Genomic DNA, 16145 nt, shown 5'->3' with positions numbered 1-16145 from the left:
TTTCAACCATGAATACTGTTTGATATTTTTAAAAAGTACTAAATTTTCTGACACAACTTGAAATAGTACAAATACAAACTAACAACATGGCATTAATTCAGGAAGCAGTCTTAAAAACTAACATACATTATAAATTACCAAAATTTTCACTTTAAATTATATTTTCATATTTATAATAAACAACATTATTATTATTATTCAGTTGCATTAATTTATAAGTTTTAATGTTTCTTAGTAATTTTGTTTTCACAAAATGTAACTTATTAATTTAAATTTGTAAATTTTCATTTTTCATTTACACTTTTTATTTTATTTCTTTCACTAAACTCATTTATAAATTGTAACCTAGTTTGTACAGTTCTAATTTGTGTTATATAGACTAAAAAAATAGATAAGTTGTACAGTGCACTAACACTTTGCATGTGAGTTTTTTGTGCTATGCTAACTGTTAATATGATGTTACCTATTGGCAATATTTTTGTGCACATTTAAATAAACTGAGTTTATTCATAACTCTGGCATTTCCATCTAATAGAAAGTAATTATTCCTCACTGTTAGAAAATTGTTATTGTATGCTGGAAGTAAACTGAACAAATAGCCTTTCAAGATAATTATAAGCTTATATAAGTAATAGTATTCAAGAAATAAGCTCAGTTACAAAAGCTTTTATACATAAAGTTTTCAATCCCAAAAGTACCTGTTAACGAGTTGTATGGCTTGATTTGTTTTATTTTTTAAAGGTGTCTATGAGGACTTTTTCTCACCAGTTGTAGCAGCTCAGGTCCTCTTTCATTCTGCTATTACAAAAAGAAGGAATTTACTACAGAATTCCATGGAATTTACAATGTCTATTTTACAAATTCCAATTCCAGTCCACAGAAAAAAGATGGGGCAATGCACATGTTGGGGTCAGCAGCAGATGTTCTCTTAAAGGTACATCCTGAATATGATAGAAAAACTCATGAAAAACATAACTAATACTGAATGTTTCAGTTTACATAAACATATTTGTTAAATATGTTAAATTCTGATGAAAATGTATAGTATGGAGTGAAGATTTATGGTTATCAACGAAAGAAACATGTTTTTGTATTACTGTAAAGATTTTAATTAAAGCATTTACATCCACAAAAATCAAAGTAGAATATTAAATGTAATAAAACAATAGCACATGATTAAGAATGGTGTTGTATTCCTGTGTTAACCATATTGATATGGATCAAAGACCATGTCATTACATTTATTGACTTCTATTCAAACTTTTATTGAACTATTATTAATTTATGTCAAGAAGTTTGGTATGAAATTGTAGATCATAATCCAAATTTTAGTATTATACATAATCTAAATTTTAATTTAAAAGTAAATATAAAAAAATACACCCTAAATATTGATTTGTGTGTCACATGGGGATGTGTAATGTTCCAGTGTTTCAAATTAAATGTTTATGATGACCAAATACAAAGTCTGTAATTTCATATCAATCAGAAACACAAATTATCAATATTGAAAAGATAGAATATAAAATAAGAACATCTTGTATTTACTATTTGCTGAGAGATAGCCACATCTACTGAATCAAACAATGGCCCATCTTTTTACTTTTTTGGAAACATTCCTTTATATACACTTCTGCTTATGGTATGTGAATAATGAATCAAAGCCCAGAATGAGTGGGTTTATCAGCCATTTTCAAGTATTACAACAGCAAATTCATTCTTTTGATACCAGATTTCAAGTTGGTAAGGTGTCTTTAGTCTGCTCAAAATTTCATATTTTTAGACCCAAATATAACTTATTTACTGAGCTTAATAAACTGTAATGAAATTCTCTTGTAGCAATAAAGTAATTTTTGATTTTTTGGTTATTTCAAATAGATATATAAAACCTAAAATAAATTCTTATTTCACATTTTCCATGTGTGAAATTTGATAAGGTTAAACAACTTGCAGCAAGCAGCAAATAAATGCAAAGTTTGTAACTAGAAGAGACAGCTATTTTCTGTACTTCATTTAGCATTCCATGTTTTAAGGTAAAAAATGTTAAGAACTTATTTGTAAACAGCTGTAATGTATACATGTATATAGTGCATTATAACTGAAATGTGACTATTTTACATAAATAAAATATTATTAAATTTATTTAAGTACTAGCCCACATAACTAATACTAATATATGTATATTCAAATGTATATTGTTATGAGATTTAAGGTAGTTAGACTAAATGTTTGTGCTTTTGTGTTATAATATAGTCATTCTAGAATGTAAAAGTGTAATTTATATTTATTCCCTAGTATTTTATGATACAAGATTAGTCAATTTGAACAAACCTGTACAGAGATTCACTAGTGAAAATAACAGATAAAATTTTGTTTTTCTTAAATATTTGATAAGCATCTGGACATGTTAAAGATCTTACATGTGAAATTTTCTGATGCATAAAAGTAATTTTCGTCTTAAAATCAAAATTACTTTGCATGTTGACAATCAAACATGCGAAAAGAAGGCATGATGAGAAAACATTAGTTAAAAAAATCTTAACTTTATACAAAAATGGAATATTTTGTGTACAAACATCTTGTAATGTTTACTAATATTCTGCAAAATTTGTCAATATACATTTAAGTTGTAGGTTAACTATATCAAACATGGAATGGCTACAAGGTCAGACCCAGGGATCGAGAGTGTGTCAGAAGTGTTGAGCTTATATATAAAATGTCATAAGTTAAAAGTGGTTTTGATTCTAATTTTTAATTACTTTTTAAAATACATTCTAGCTGTAGGTAGAAGTGAAAGTTAATATGTTTCTTTTTAGAAGCTGTTCTGATATCATAAATGTTTACTTGGTGAAATGTTAAAATAAGTTAATGGTTGTGATTAGCAGTTATTTCATTTGCAACATAGCTCCACTTGCTTTAACAAAAAACAGTTTTTTATGTATGGTTAAGCATAATTAGTAATTAGTTTTTATTAGTGTATTGTGTTTCTACTTGTGTATGATAAAGCTCTTGTAATATTAATATTGTTGTCTAAACTGTTTTTTAACTTTTGGGTAACTAAACTGATTGTTTCATAACTGTTGTTGTAATGCTATTACCTGATTAAGTTTATGCAGTAATAGTATTGTTTTCAAGACTATAATTTGTTTTGTATGGTTAAATCTAGTCAGTAATTATTTTTCATAATTTGTTTTTCATTATCTAATAGTTTCTGTAAAATTAACATTGTTGTTGAGACTATTATTGTTAAAACTAGTCAGTAATTAGTTTCTATAATTTGTTTTACTATTGTAATTTGATAAATATCCTGTAGTGTTAATATTATTGTCTAGACTGTTATTTATTTAGTTAGTAATTAGTTTATATAACTATTGTACTGTTATTATATGAGAAAATTCCTGTTGATATGACTGTTGTCTGGACTTATTTGTTTATATATTAAGTCTAACCAGTACCTTTAACTGCTTTGTATTACTGCTATTTTGTGATAAAGTTTGTTGTTTTTTCTGCTTCCTGTAGAAGCAACCATACAAAGATCAGATGGAGGATATATTAGTCAACTATATATTTCCAGAGTTCTCTAATCCTCATGGATATATTCGTGCAAGGGTAAGTTATGACATTAGTAGTTAGCATGCATTATGATAGGTTTAGCTTGTATGGACCATTTGAGTTGGATATTTTCATTTGTGTTGAATTATAAGTACTGTAATAACATATCAGTCTAAATTTTGATATTGTTAAAAAAAATTAAAGAAACATTAGAAAAACAAATTAACAAATATTATTTCTTGTAATGTTACAATGACTATCATTTAGTTAAAATATTTATACATCATATATTATCTGTAGTAATAATAATAATATTTCTATGATTTTGAAATTAATTGCATGTTTACAAATAAATCTAAAAACATCTTGGGCCAAATAAAGTAATATAGTTTGTATGATTCTACAGTTGAATTCATTTTCTCACAGCATTGAAAGTTATATACCTTATGTTTAGGTGTACAAGCTTTTGGTTAGAAAATTTTAGGATTATTGAGACTTCATAATTTTTTTTAAAATTTTATTCTTTTTTATTAAAAATGTTAAATAACATATCCTGTTTTTATAGAATTCAAAACACTGTTATAAACAAGAAAACATTTCAGATTTCATACTGTTTCAACTGATACATTTACATGCATTTCTGTTCACATAAAGATATATACACCTGTCTGCTGTTTTAAATAATATTTGTAACAAACTACAGTTATTCAAGCTATGATGCATTTAGATGGAAACATCAAGTTAGTGTAATACATAGGTATTGTATAGTAGGATAAGTATAGGAAAAGTGATAAATCACAGCATTTAACATAAGGAAAGTAATATTCACTGTATCATGGTACTAGCAGAATTATTTGTTGCAATTATAGCAATCATTACATTGAATATTTAAATGGTAAAACTTTGTTTCTGTCAAACTTCCATGGCTGTGTACTGTCAGTAAGTTTGGATGTTGATTATCATAGTTGGTAGTTTGTACAATCATGACTCTAATTACTGATTACTTACTACTTCAGCAGATACATCTGGTAAATACTGATCAGAGACTGTTTCAAAAGCAATCTAATCTGTAGAGATGTAAGTTGCCAGGTAGTCTCACTGGCTGTAAAAACCTCTACAAGAAATAATTCTCTTACACTATGCTTATTAACCCTTTTGCTGTAACTTTTTAGAGTTACATTCAAGATTTAATTAAATTAGTTTAATAATAATGTACATGAATAAACTTAACATCAATCCACACTTAATAAATCAAATTTTGATATTATTAAAGATTGAAGTTATTAATTGCATAAGAATGTTTTAAAAAGTCCTCAAACTCTCCTAGTATAAGAACTGTGACATTTGCTGTCTTCTTCCTCTAATTCTTTCATCACTCCTTCAAGAAATATAAAATTTAACATGAATTGTCTATTATAATATAGATATCACACAGACAAAGCATGATTCTATAGGCTTTAATCCTATGTGTTTGTAGAGCCATAAATTAGAAACTCTGGCTCACCTGCCACATCCATTTTTACAAATTACCAAGAGTTATCCCTGACATTTTATGCTATATTATTTATAATCGGTAGAAAACCAGAGTTTCAATATATCAAATGACAAATTACTTTGTTTATTGCACAGAGAATTGTCTATCTCATTTCCAGTTCAAACTTTAGCACAACAGAAAATGCATTGAGAAGCTTAGCTATGTTTTAACAGCTCTTATCTCACAGTTATAAAGCCAGAAAAATTATGATGGTTTAGGACATTGTCTGCTTTTTAACATGTTCTGTATTCTTAATGCATTATTTAATTAAATTAAAGATTATTGATTATAGTAATAACACTAGTATACAAAAATATTTAAATTTCATTGGCAGTCAAGAGCAAAAAATTTGAAGACCCAGGTAGGTCATATACATTTCGTTTCTTGTGTATTTTTTATTTATTACTAGTGAGAATACTGTCTTAGCTTGTGTTATTAGGTTGACATATTCAAGATGACTATGTCAATGTATATATTTTTAACCTATTTTAGCATAAAAGAACAGTCAAAAATATTTTAAACACTTTTATTTCACAAAAACATGTTTTGCAAAGGTACGATGATAACAAAATTATAATTTGAAATATCTCTATACACCACTTTATGTAACACATAAAAGTCTGTGTCTTGTCGTATCACACTTGATTTCTCTTATGATGTAATGCAATATAACCTGACCTAGAGGCAAATGCATAAAATTTAACACAGAAGTTTTCTGATAATAAAAACAAACTTCTTTAATTAACAGACTCTAAATTAAAAAAACAGCTAATATTTTTATTTACTTTTTTGTTTATTTCATTTTATACTTTCAATACATAGTCTAACAACAATATTTTATTGCTAAATGACAACATAAAAGCCACTGTTGGTATGAAGTGGCATTTTCTACATAAAATAAGTTGTTATATAAAGAACCTCTTCTTTCCTATGTGTGTTTTCGCTCACTTTTTTTCATTAAAAAGATGTACGGCCCAGCATGACCAGATGGTTAAGACACTTGACTTGCAATCTGAGGGTTGCAGGTTCAAATCCCTGTCACACCAAACATGCTCGCACTTTCAGCTGTGGGGGTGTTATAATGCAACAGTCAATCCCACTATTCTATAGTAAAAGAGTAGCCCAAGAGTTGGAGGTGGGTGGTGATGACTAGCTGCCTTCCTTCTAGTCTTACACTACTAAATTAGGGATGGCTAGTGCAGATAGCCCTTGTGTAGCCTTGTGCATGTTTGCACACTCATTGGTGGCTTCATGTCTGTGATTTCTGTTTTTAATATGAGGAGATACACCATTAACTAATGTTTGATACAGTTATGGTGACAGTATAGATTCTGAATAACCAACTTATTCATCTCTTCTTGTTGTTGACAAAAATGGTGTTCACTTATTTGATAACCAAATCTGAAATTCCATTGATAAATAAAAAATTTGGTACTGAATGTTATGAAGAAAAAGTGTAGTCATGATTAGAAATTAAAGTATTACTGATGTACAAAAAAAACATAGTACTGATATTGTTAAAAGGAACATTATAATCTCTGTTTTGGAAAGGAAATAGTGTTGCTATTACACAAAAATTGATTTTACTATTTTTGAGAGAAATATGATTGACTGACTTGGCAGCTAAGATATTGTTGGTACACTTAAAAGTTCCTACTGATGTTGTTTATTCTTGAGTGGATGGTACCTTAGAGTTGTATACATATATCAAAAAAAAAAGATGTGTATGCATGTGTTTGTCTGTAATTACTATTTGTAATAATAGGAACCACTTCTTTTCTATGTGGTTTTTGTATAGCTTTCCTTATTCAAAAGATGCAAGTGAGTGCACACACTTGGGATCCATTTAGTATAAGTGCAAATTTCAGGTTTTTATGCCCTTTTATTATTATAGATTATAAATGTAACTAATATAAACATTAGAAATTTTAGGTTAGATTTGGTAAGATAAGAAATAATGGTAATAATTTCTCATCAGGTAAACTTGTCACTTGTAAGCAGCTCTATAAATAGAGGTATGCTGTTACAAGCTGTAAGCAGTTTAGGATAAACAGTTGTGGTTTGTTGTTATATCTTGTAATCATTATAGAAAAAAAAAGGGTAGGAATAATTAAAAATCATTTCCTGATTTTTATTGTAGTTATAAGGTCAGTGAAATTGACCAATCCTGTTTAAGAGTTACAGTATAGAAAATAACAAAGGTTTTCAGAAGATAAAAAAATTATTTAGGAGTATCTAGGGATCCTACTTATGAAATTTGAAAATGCTCAGATAAACAAAAAGTATCTTTTAATCTTGGCAAGAAAATATGTAACTACAGACAAAATACTTAAACATTCAGATGTCTTGTCTACAAAACACTTAATGTCTCCTGAAAACTTGCCAAATTTCATGAAACAAAAATAAATAAATGCTGTACCAGCTGAAAGGATCACAGGGTACAAGCTATAATGTGGGGGATATAAAATATACCCAAGGTTTTGGGGAGGTGATTGCTGAAGTAGGACTCACATTGTGCTGGGATTACCCCATCTATCAGTGTTAACCTCCATTTACCAGTCTTACATAAAGAAATAAAATAAAGGGATATCATTAGAAATAAAAATAACAGAAACAGAAATTAGGAGAGCAAGATTTAAGCAAAGATGGACACTACTAGAATATCAAGTCTGTTCCAGTGATGGTTAAAATATTGTTAACAGCAAACCCAACTGATGAAACAATGTATCCTAATCTTTATAAATGAGAATGTAAGAAATTTATATTTAATTAGATATACTCCTTATCAGATTTTGAATTTTGACCTAAGTAGGTAAATTGCTCTAATCAGAAGTTAATCTTAATAACAGAGAGACATAATAACCAATTCTTCAAGAAGCACATGAAACCCAACATAAAAATGATCAAACAGCTAACAATAAACCATAATGTCAAACTCCCCACCCATTCTTATGTTGTTTATCTGCCCCTTCCATTGTAATAGTAATGTGCAGAGATTGACTAATCCATCAATCAGCTATATATCTTGTATATATAATAGCACCATTAACTGGTTGAACATATTCAGTATTCAGCCTATGATTATGAAAGCAATCGCAACAGTTAACAGGCTATAATTGTTTCTAGTGTCTCTCGCTAATGTGTAAACTCTTAATGCTATGTGTATTCTGCCCACAGCCTGAAAATAAACTCTCGGAAAACATACGCTGTTGACAGTTTTCATGGTGAAAGGACTGATAACTTTCTACATCAGCCAACATACTTCCAACATAAAGTAAAAATATCATGAACAACGATCAATCCTCCCACAAGCCCTATAATCCATATATTTTCTTAAACTCTTCCTGTTGCCCTTGTTTTGTTCTATATTAGCTTATTTTTCCATTATGTTCCTGTAATTGACAATTTTCTCCTCTATTATCACTAAATGTTTTTTAATAATAATAAATGATACATAATGGAGGTACTCATTCATGTGGCCATGTTTCCTATGATTACATTTCACTTTTATACTATGTAATTTGTACCCTTCACTACAAAATGTTTTGTGTTTTTTCTCGGTACTTGTTATCTTTATTAGAACATTAAACAGTTTCAAGTTTACAATACTCCACAGCTACGTGAACAAAGTTTAGATATGCTAGGATGTGAATAAACGTATATTTGCTTTTCACAGTTAAAGTCAAAATGAAATATGTTTACTTCAAAATAAGATGTTCCTAATGAAAGGGTAATATCATGTTTCCCACTATGAAAAACTGAGTAGGAGTGTGTGAGAAACATGTTAAATTTAATTCAGTTTTGATTATGAAACTTAAAATTTTGGTCTCAGTTAGAAACAATTTGGTGAAAAACTTCTACTTTGACTCTGAAACACTCAAGACATTTGAAGAGCTCAATTATGTATTTTAAATGATTTTCATTTGAAACTACATGTACTTGAACATTGGTCAAAAAAGTGACTAAATTAACAACTACTACAAACTGATATTTGTACAATGTCATGAAATGAAAATATTTTGAATATTATGATGTATATTTTAATTGTTTTTTTACACTTTTTGCATTTTTCCTAAAACTTGGAAACCACACTGTGTGCTCCTTTATCTCATCACTAATCAATAGGTCAGAAGCTGAAGCACATCATATGTGTGCATTGAACTTGTGTACTTCCAATATGTTTCATTTTTGCTTTCTACTATGTGGTAAAAGTAATAATAGATTTTATCTATCAAAATTTACTCTGGTGTCTGAAATTAAACTAGTCTCTTAAATGGTAAAGTTTTTTATTGTTTTTTTCCAGTTAGGACTAGTTTAGCATAATTGCAAGTGTAAGTTAAATGTATATGCAGGTGTTATAGCTCATACAAATGTATGCCTTTCTACCAATGTTCTGCTAACACTGTTCTATTGTGCCCATGGGCATATAAATAAAAGTTGCCATTTGAAAGTATGACTAACTAAGCTATTGACACATTATTAATTGCAAGAACTTCTCTAAACAAGTGTGATATGACTTGTTACATGAATTTCCTCCAGAAAAATCAGTTATGGTATCCAACTGTGGAGGCAAAGAACATGAAGTTGTATATTGTGTTTCTGTCTATTTCTCTAAACTCCAAGTTTGTTGTAAAGAAAGAATTAATAGCACAGAAGATTCACCATGATTGTTACTAATACAATAATCACAGTTACAAAACATAGGCAAGTGTATGCCTACAGTGGTGTCCATTCCCTCTTGAAGTAGCCATTTCTAATTTAGCAGTTAAAGACTACGTGGAATGGAGCGAATGAAAACCACCCACCACCTACTCTTGTTATCAATTAATTAAAAGTGTGATTGTTTTGCAACAGAGATTGTAACTTATGACCCACAGAATGTGAGCCAAGTACCTTGACCATCAGATCATACCAGGCCTATACAGTTGAATAATTTCCTATATTTAGCCTAATTTTCTGCCCAAAATTTGTTGAGATGCTTGAGAAAGACTTATCACCAGTGCTCTCTAACCTTTATTTGGAACATATAAAATAAATGCCCTCTGAACAGATACTTTAAGACCAAATCTTGGCACAGTTATGTATGTGATACGTTTGTAACATGGTTGTGTAGTGCAGTCAAGATTTAGAATTCATAAATTGCCAGAATGAATGTCATCTAGCATTACACTTCAAAAATAAAAATGGAAGAAAATAAGCTCTCATTCATTGTGCTGATGGTTAGCAAGACACACACATTACAGGAAGTCCAAAGAAGCTGGTAAATTATAAGAGAAACCACTCCATTAGTGTAAAGGTACCTGTAAACTTCCTAGGCTCTAGTATTGAACAAACTTTGTAATACAGCACATCTAAAGAAATACAATGAAAAACAATGCATCAGTCTAACCCTCCCCAACAATGGGTACTCTACATGCTTGTTAGAGAAGAATGGACAATCACCAAAGATAATTACAAACATATAACCATATTACTTTAGTGAAAGGTCTCTGAAAATATTTAAAGTATATGCAAACATCATAAAGTAAAAAAAAATGTTTATAAGGTACAACTTCAGTTAGTACATGTCAAACTACCTGAAGACCAAATGTATGCAAATGTACCAATCATAGCATCATTGAATGTGGAGTCTAATACATTGGAAAAACCAAAAGACCAACAAAAGTCAGAATTCATGATTACATTATACATACAAGACTATAGTACTCATCTCTCTGCTGTAGACTATCATGCCAGAGAAGATCACACAATAAGGAAATAATAGAATCTGAACCACACACACGTGCCTATTGGTAAAGGATAGAAGAAACCTTCCACATTCATGTTGCTGATGACATGATCAGACAATGTAATGCAAAAGTCAGCAAAACTTAATTATTCCCTATTGAAATAGAGATATTAGTCCAGAAGATGTGCTCCCCATTCTTATTTAGAAAGACTTCTACATAAACAATGTTGTTTAGGTATGCTTAACATAATCTTGGTTAGACACTAAATTTTGTGAAAAAAATCTGAAACATTGTCTACCATTAAGTTGCAGTGTTTTTCTTTGAAGATTTTCTTTATATAGTACCAGAGACTTAAGTTGTTTTTAACTTTTAATTATCCTTTTAAAAACCCAGTTACAAGTTACAGTGGTAATATTTGGGTATAATTATGAGGGAAATTTGGAATTTTTCTTAAAATCAAGAGAAAATTTTTGAAAAGATCATAGTCACTCTTCAGTTCTTTTCTGGTCTTTGTTGAAGATAGCAGCAGACCAACAGCAAAAAAGTAGAACAGTAGCTACTTAGCAAGTAATATTGATTGAGAAAGAAAAAGAATGACAAATTAGCATTTAGTCATTGGTTGTTGATTAGACTACAAGCTATGACAGTGGTTGCATGACTATTATATATTTTTGGAGCATAATTTCTTTGAAGTTTTCAATCAGTGGATGTTTGTTTGTTTTTTCATCACCTTGATATTCAGTTCTATCGCTGTAATGATTTGCAAACATTTTCTATCTAATCAAAAGGTTTTTCTCTCAGGCTTGCTGGGTACTTCATTACTTCAGTGAAATAAAATTTAAAAATGAAGCCAACCTTGTCCAGGCTCTGAACCTGATACAAAACTGTATGCTGAATGATCAGGAGCTTCCAGTCAAGACTGAAGCCTCAATAGGACTTCAGAGTTTGATAACTAGTCAGAAGAAAGGTAAAAAAATCGAAATATTCTCTGGTTCATAGTGAAGTAAAATACTAAGTTTTTATTACCCTAATGTACAGGTTACATACGATTATTAAAACTATTACATACGTAATGAGTTGCATGTGGTATCTTGGGCCCAAGATTATTGTGATTGTGTCATACAAGTTGAAAGAACTATGTCCAGGTGGGTGTAGGAGTCAACTTAAACATTTGTATATGGGGAAGCCAGTGTTTGCTTAACTGTGAGAGGCAAAGAAATGTGTTCCAAAGGTGTATTCTCTATGGCCAGACCCAAAAATAATTGTGGGTTCTGGTTAAAGTTTACACACTCTGAGAGTAATTTTCCAAATTGTAATGCACTCTCACTGGGACAAATTTTAATTTCTACTCCACTATAGGTTTGAGACTTGTAAATATTATTTACTTTGTTACACTTGCTATTTTGGTTTTATGTCTATTTTACTGATGGTAACATTAGTTGCACTTGTGTTCAGGACTATGGTAAATACTGTAGTATTTTTGGTTCATAGGGCACAGAGGGCTAACACCTTCAAACTCCACTTTTATAAACAAAGTTTATAAAAATAGCTCATTCTCTCTGGATGGGATGCCAGTCCATTACAGGTCAACCACCAGCTAACAGCTGGGTGAGCTAGAAAAGTGGGATAAAGTGTCTTACTCAAGGTCACAAAAACTTGCAACCACCAAACTATGAGTCCACTGTGCAAAGTCACTTAGACATGTTGCTCTGAATTATAGAAATGTTTGTGGGACCCACTATTCATTCAGATAAAAGTATTCCAAGAACTGGCATGGGTGCTGTTGACTAAGTGCCTTCCCCATAGCTCACGAGCTCAAAATTATGGATGTTTATGTACAGAGAGCTCTTGTGCAGTTTTGAATAGAAATTCTAAATAAAGAAATGTAATTTGGCAAGAAAAATAAAAATACTTGTAATTTAAGTTTATTAAAGTGTTTTTTCAGATAGCTGAATTCATAATAATCACTGTTAAAATATTAAAAGAAGTTTCTTCTAACAGCTCATGACTCCATGAAGCCAAACATTAAAGCTATTACTCTGGAACTGCTGAAGATGATCCGAGATATGAAGAGTGATGCCCTTACTAATGTCATGCAGAAGATAGTGTGCACCTTCAGTGATGAACTGTTGCCCATAATGTTGGAAATGACCCAACACTTGGTGAGCCTCTTAACTAATTTTATAACATATTTCATATTTAAATATTTTTAAATGAGAAAAGGTGAGGAATAAAAAAATTGCATATTTGTTGAAGGAAAAATGTGTTAGAAAAATTGACTTCTCATTCTTAAACATCTAATCCATTTCAATCACACAAAAACTTCTTTTAAAAAAACCCAACCTCAAGTACATTTAAAACTAATTTCTGGTAAGTCTAGATATTTACCATTTTGTTTTGTCCACACATATTTTCAATATAAGAAATGAAACATAGTATACCTGGTACTCTTTGTTCATGTGCCTCACTGTTAGTTAACAAAAAAGGAAGTTGAATATAATTTTTTAGAATTTTGATTTTATTTACCAATAAAAATTGTAGAATTCACACATTGAGAAAGTGAGATATAAAGTGTACTAATGACATGATTGTTTCCTTAGCTTTATAAATTTATATCTGTAATGTTAGTTTCTAATATATCTGCATTAAATTAACTATTTTGAAGATAAAATATAAAGAGAATGTACAGGAAATTGGTATTTATTAAAAGTTGGCAAAAATGACAGTATGTAAATTTTTAAAAAGTATCTGATTTGTAGGGTGCGTAATAGTGAAACATGAATTCCTTTTTGATATATTCTCTGTCCATGGCCAGGATTTAGGCTTTTTAAAGTGTAATATGGATAAATCAAGAACATAAGTATTAATAATCACGTCTAAATTATATAAATATACACAGAATTTATGTGCAAATGCTGTTGTATCCAGTTATACCATTTTGAGAAAATGTTTTTTCTGTATCTTTCACAGAAAATGCTTTGAAATATATTTATTAAATAAAAAATCATATCAAGCCTAAAGATCTTTATTACTTCAAATTATATCTTATTTTTGAACAAAATGCTTTATATTAATAGACTTTTTAGTCATTCTTGCATACCATCATTATAACACTAGTGACAGCTTATTTGTGTTGAGACCTGCATATAATATATTTTACATTTAAGCACTTTGTATGTATGTTATGGGTTTTAACATTTATATATTATTCTACAGTGCAGCATGTAGAATACTCCATAAATGAATTAATAAAGCTATTTGTATTTTATTATGCTATATATTTTTCCTAAAGCTAACAGTCAGTTATTACTGGGCTCCTGTTATATAAAAGTCAATTTAAAACAAACAATTTTGTAATATTGTTGTATTAAATTAGTTATTTGTTTACTGTGTGCATGACAGAGTTTTTAAATTTAATGTTTATGCATATGTGTATATATTGGTTTGAGATTTGGAGATATTTTTATATGTTCCTGGTGTGTGTGTGTGTGTGTGTGTGTGTGTTTACTAAACTTTTATAAAAGTTCAAATTTCAGAATGTTTTAGCAATAACACCAACAATGTGAGAAAATAACTAGCAACACGTAATGGTAAAACTTGTTGCATCTGGCATCAGGTTATATGAATGCCATGCACCTGAGGCAGAGTACTGAGTTTTGGTTGTAAAATACATTATATATCCTTTCAATAGTCATTTAAAAACTTGGCTAAACAGTTGTGTATTTAAAGGATGTTTTAAAAATACTATTACTTCTATTGAGTTAATTTCATTTCTCTAGGCTCAAACATTTACTCAAGTTATTGAGAGTGGGACAGAAGATGATGACAGAGCAATCACAGCAATGGGGTGTTGAACACAATTGACACTATTCTTTCAGTACTGGAGGATCAGACAGAACTCATAAAACAACTGGAACCAATTGTTCTCCACATCATTGGAATCATCCTATCACAGAACATTTTAGGTTAGTAAGTGTGTGATTGTCTGTTTGTGAACATTTTAGATCATATGGCATTGAAAATTATTTTACTGGTCACAAGACTCGTAGAAACATCTGTTTGATTCATTCATGAAATCTCTGTTATTGGGGAATTTTGAAGGAAAGATTGGATGTAGAATTCTAAAATCAGTTTTCTTCAGCACCTGCTCAAGAAGGATGAAAATTTGAGCTGTACTATTTATTTTTTGGATATATTTTAGTATGTTTTTTGGCTTACACATGTGTAGGTTTTAACCTTTTTTACCACCTGGTTCCCCCATAATGCAGGATATCTAGCTTAGGGTTTATCTCCATATTAACTCAAGAAGTTTCATGTGCTTGTTTGACTTTTTAAAACTATTGATACACTAAATTGCTTACATATCAGTGAGTTTTCTTAGTTACAGGGCCTCTAATAATATGACATGATACAAAGCATAGTAACCAAAACTAGCAATATGGCTGTTAATCCCATTTATTACTGCTTCGAACCTCACAGGTTTTTTACTGAGAAAATAAATTATTTCATCCAACATTTTTAGTCAGTTCTTTACACTGAATGTTGTACCAGTCGTAACACATGGAAACAAAATAAATTGCTCAATATGATACAGTATATGAATGTCATCAGTTGTGAGAAATATAAAAATTGGTTGGTAATTTCAGAGAAAGTTCATCTCTATTAAATATCTATACAACTGTTAACCTTCCCTACTCCAGAAATACCTGAGAAAAAAAAGTTGATTAAGTAGTGGTTGATTTTTACAACATATGATAGACTTCAGTTATACAGAATAAAATAAACTGTGTGGATGAAGAAGCAATGTAACAATACCTACAATAAACAAACAACAGTTAAACTGCATCTATTTGTGCCGTAACCTTAACAGTACATTGATACTGAAAATGTCTTAATATCTGTGAGCAAATAAGAAATTTTGGAAATCCTTATGCTATTTTAGAAAATCATTTAAAAAACTTTCACCAAATTCTGTCATTGCTTAAGTTTGTTTAATAAAAGTCACAGGCATTTATAATTTATTTGTAACACTCTGAAAATGTTTTTTCTCTTTAATGTTCCTTTCCTCTCTTTCAAACAGTTTAAACTTCCAACGTAATGTTACTCTTAATGGTAGCAGCAACTGTTGTCCAAAATAGTTGATTCATTATATTAAGAATATAATTTGTCTTTAATTTTGAAGTGAAGTCAGAAATCTTTTGTGTTTAAAGATTTTTAAAGCTTCAAATTAAATTCTTTATTTCAAGTGTTTGGCCCACTGATAAATGTTTGCATTATCTCATTTTCAAAAAACAACTTTTGCTTGATATTTATGCTGTAATATTTATTTT

At 29.6% G+C, this 16145-nt stretch overlaps 1 pseudogene across 1 annotated transcript in view; it reads left to right on the top strand.

The window, feature by feature from the left end:
• LOC143226310 (importin-7-like) overlaps window positions 1-16145 on the top strand; it is a 48345-nt pseudogene that overhangs the window by 13745 nt on the left and 18455 nt on the right. The window contains exons 9-13 of the transcript XR_013014543.1: window positions 742-934; window positions 3520-3609; window positions 11617-11782; window positions 12817-12977; window positions 14595-14780. The product of XR_013014543.1 is annotated as an importin-7-like (transcript). The remainder of the gene's footprint in view (window positions 1-741; window positions 935-3519; window positions 3610-11616; window positions 11783-12816; window positions 12978-14594; window positions 14781-16145) is intronic.

This window comes from Tachypleus tridentatus, chromosome 9, assembly GCF_004210375.1.
Source record: "Tachypleus tridentatus isolate NWPU-2018 chromosome 9, ASM421037v1, whole genome shotgun sequence".
NCBI classification, from domain to species: domain Eukaryota; kingdom Metazoa; phylum Arthropoda; class Merostomata; order Xiphosura; family Limulidae; genus Tachypleus; species Tachypleus tridentatus.
Note: the sequence above shows the minus strand (reverse complement) of the source record. Positions and strands in the feature narration are given on the sequence as shown.